General features: G+C 40.1%; 1 non-coding gene across 1 annotated transcript; it reads left to right on the forward strand.

The window, feature by feature from the left end:
• The first annotated feature begins 2265 nt into the window (after positions 1-2265).
• On the forward strand, positions 2266-2459 carry LOC128868979 (U2 spliceosomal RNA). The gene has a single exon (XR_008455190.1). It is a non-coding gene; the product is annotated as a U2 spliceosomal RNA (small nuclear RNA).
• The last annotated feature ends 1635 nt before the right edge of the window (positions 2460-4094 follow it).

Below are 4094 nucleotides of genomic sequence, written 5' to 3' on the forward strand. Positions count from 1 at the left end.
CAACCTCTATGGTAGTGGAACAAAGCAGGACTAACCTTACCACCTTGAGTGAAAACCAAAAAGGTGCCTTAATCCGGGTCCCGGGACATCGGAACATTGAAGCAGAACGAAAAAGCAGATGAACTGGCAAGAGGGGGATCTGCCATGAATAACGCTCTTGCAGAATCGGTATTCACACCGTTAGGTGCAGTCAAAAGTGGAATTTCCCTAAAATAAACCGAATCGCAGATTGTAGAAGGAAAGGCCAGACGAAATGCAAAATTAGCAGAACCTACAACCTCAAGCAATCGTCAGCATTAATAAGCATGAAACGACGAGACGCCTGGAGACTAACGGCAGTCATAACTGGCTTTCGATCTGTGGTAGAACAAGCAGCCAAAATGGGCATCTCTCACAACACATATTGTCACAGTTGCAAACAACCGGAGAAAAAGGAAACAATCTTCCTCTTCCTCTGTGAATGCCCTACCCTTTGGAAGGACAGAACGTAAACCCTGGGCCAACCGCTGTTCGAGAGTCTGGAACAGCTGTCTGGCTTAGATGTCAACAATCTGATAAGGTTCCTGAACCGCACAGCCTGGATATAGTCTTGCTGTAAATAACTGGTAAACAAGTTGATAGCGACAATGTGGCATGAAAATGGTGCGGAAGCGCTAGTTGGATTCTGGAAGAATCACCACTTTAACCAACCAACCAACGGAGGTCAAAATCCAAGAGCGTGTCCGATGTAACGGTCAGCGTTTAGAGAAAATATTTTTTAAGAAATGAAATCCGCGCTTCTCTGCTTTGTACAGGGTTGCCCATATTCGACGGGCCCATGTGTTTTTTTTGATTCAAAGAAAAACACAATTTTTTCGATGTTGACGAAAATAATCATTTTATTTGGTTCAAGTAGATTTGTTGACATCACTTTTTGAATAAGATATCTCTCAAATGGCCGCCTTGAGCCTGTACGGCGTACTGTGCCCGTTTTGCAGCATTTTCCATAGTTTTAGCTACCATTTCGGCTGGTATAGCGGCTATTTCCTCACGGATGTTATTCTTGAGCTCTTCTATGGTCTTTGGCTTCTTAATATAAACCTTTGATTTTAAATATCCCCACAAGAAGAAGTCAGGTGGCGTTAAATTGGGCGAACGCGGTGGCCAGTCAAAATCGCCATTTCTCGACATCAAACGACGAGGAAACAATTTCTTCAAAACATCGATTGTGGTGCGAGCTGTGTGTGGTGGAGGGCCGTCTTGTTGAAACCAGAACTTACGCTTTCGACGAATAGTTGGCATCGCAAACGTGGTTATCATATCGCGATAAGGCTCCTGATTGACGGTAACAGCTTGACCATCTTCATTTTCGAAGAAAAACGGCCCAGTAATCGTTTTCGCACTAACGCCGCACCAAACAGTGACTTTTTCGTCGTAAAGAGGTGCCTCTTGAATTTCGTGAGGATTTTCAGTGGTGTAAATTCGGCAATTTTGCCTGTTTACCGTCCCATTCAATAAGAAATGAGCCTCTTCGGACATAATGATTTTCTTCTTCTTCTTCTTCTTCTTTTGACTTCTTTTGTTGAATGTAAATTTCAACAATTGGGGGGCACTCGCGTGCCGTGTACTGTCCCACGATAATAATCTGCTTGGACTGACGCTTCCAACGCGGTATGTCATTAAGCGATCTGACGTCTTTGTCAAAAGATTGAGGGTTGCCAGATGGGTCCGTCGAATATGGGCAACCCTAAAATAAACTTTTATTATTAGTAACTCGTTTTTTGATTTAGTTTTTAATTCCTAATTCTACCACTGGTCAACTTGTAGATATCGCCTGGAATGTTTTGAGCAACGCAGAGCAAAAGTAGAGCGTGTAGTCATTTCGGCATACTTGCCTAATTGTTTTGTTTGTTTTTGTTTTTGAAGTGAAAACTTCTTTAGAATCGTTGGGAGTGATTTGGGAAAAAGTGAAACGAAAAACCGACCAACTTGGCTACGAATATTACATATAAACGTAGCGATGAACTAAATAACTTGTAGGCCAGCACTGACAGTATGGCGCGATAGCCGAGCGGCTATCATTGTGGGCTTCCGATCCAAAATTCTTGGTTCGAATCACAAGAAAAAAATTTTTTTTGAAATTTGCATTGTAGGACATTTCTGATTATTTATTGAAAACAGTTTTTTGGCTTTTCTATTTTTGGTTTAGATACTGAAAGTCAGTTTAAGTGAATCGGTATAAATATTTCGTACATTAATTTTTGTGAGCGTGTAATTCTCAAAAGGTTTATTAGAAAATCAATTGACTAGGTAGTGTGGTATCTCTTCTTATCAGCTTAACATCTGATAGATACTCCGTCGGAGGACAACAAATGTTAAACTGATTTTTGGAAATGGGCGGAGTGTTTTAAGGGCTTGCTCCACCTCTGCCACGGGTTGGCCCGGTATTGCAGTACCGCCGGGATTTCGGCCCAAATTATTGAATAAATACGAGAAGAAATATACTAATACATTTAGCTTTGGTGGGAAGAGACATAAATTTTTATATGAATACAAGTAGACGAAAATGGAAGAAATTTGTAAGTCTGTTTCTTCGGTCCGTTTGGGTATTTTTTTGACAACATCGAAACCAAAGCATTTGTATCATATTTTATCTATCATAAGCCACTCGTATCATTTGTTGAAATTGAAAACATTGAGGATGAATAATAATAAAATGAAGAAAATAAAATATGAACTTTAGAGCAATATTATAATGAATCTATAATTATCCCGCTCCTAATACTGCTTTCGTCTTATTCTCTCTCAGTTTGTCTTACGGAAGGTTTCACTTCTATCGCGTCTAACCGTTAGACTGGTATTTTTTTTTTTTTTGGAAATCTGACGAACCGAATATGAACCAAATCCCACTGTAAATAAATTTTTTTCGAATATCTCACCTCCCGCGCCACCTTCGGCACTGTTGGCATCTGTCGAATAACAAAAAAGGTTTTTAATTTCGTTAAAAAACAATGCTAGAAATGGCTCACAAATGTCTGCGCTGCGCCAATTTATGTTACATATGAATTTTTTTTTTTTTTTTGGGAAGAACAAAACATACATATTTCCATACTTTACAATGCTGGCATCATTTGGCAACACAAAAAACTCACTAGTCGAATGTAAAAAGATGATTTGCAAAAAATTCACAAAATTTAATTGAAAGCAATTTTTTTACAATTGTTTTGCTACTCCCTAAGCAACTTCTTTGACCCATTTTGCTATTTTGCTTTAAAAACTACAAATTTTATTAGCAGCGCTGCGGGGTTTGTTTGAGTTTCTTTAGTAATTTTTTTAATTTTTTTTTCACTTGATTCTCTGCGGCAGCTTACAGCATGCCGCAATAGTTAAAATATGCAAAAATGTTACCGAAATGCTACTGCGAGCCATAGTTGCCCGCGAGTATTCATTGCAGCTACAAATTTTTGTGCGCTGTGCCCGTCGCTGCTGCTCATAGGCAACTACCCTCGCAGCAAATATTTACTATGCCCGTAAATGTGTGTGTGTGTGTGTGTGCACTGCGTAATTGTAATGCGACGCGCAGCAACAGGCATAAGAGCCATGGATGTGGACATTGTTGCTGTTGTTGCTACCGCCACCACGCGCTGTTGGCCACTTCTCCTGCGGCGTTTTGAAACATCTTAAGCGAAATCATTTGTCCGTCTGCGCAATGATGGAAAAGCGGTCAGGTAAATGATGGCGCGCGCAAAGTGACTGCATAAGTGGCTGACGGTCAGCTGCCAGTGACGTGCAAGGAAAATTGCCGCATCGCATTGCTGTTACTGCTGCTGTTGCTGCTACTGCTGTCTGCCGGTAATTATGTCGCAATGAGTTAAGTAAATATGACAACAGTGAGCGTGAATTTTCGTACAATTTTCATAATTTTTTTTTCTGTTTTGAGTCTTAAAAATCACTACAAATGTTTGGCTTAATTTTTGCCTTTACAACTTTTTACCGGAAAGTACTCAAGCAAGTAGTTGAATGAGATTTTGGCGACAATTATCTTGGGGTTTTGCAATACGCCCGGACAAGCGGACTAAGTTGTTAAAAATTAGTTCACATGTCATAACAGTTGG

Source organism: Anastrepha ludens, chromosome 6 (genome assembly GCF_028408465.1).
Source record: "Anastrepha ludens isolate Willacy chromosome 6, idAnaLude1.1, whole genome shotgun sequence".
Taxonomy (NCBI): Eukaryota; Metazoa; Arthropoda; class Insecta; order Diptera; family Tephritidae; genus Anastrepha; species Anastrepha ludens.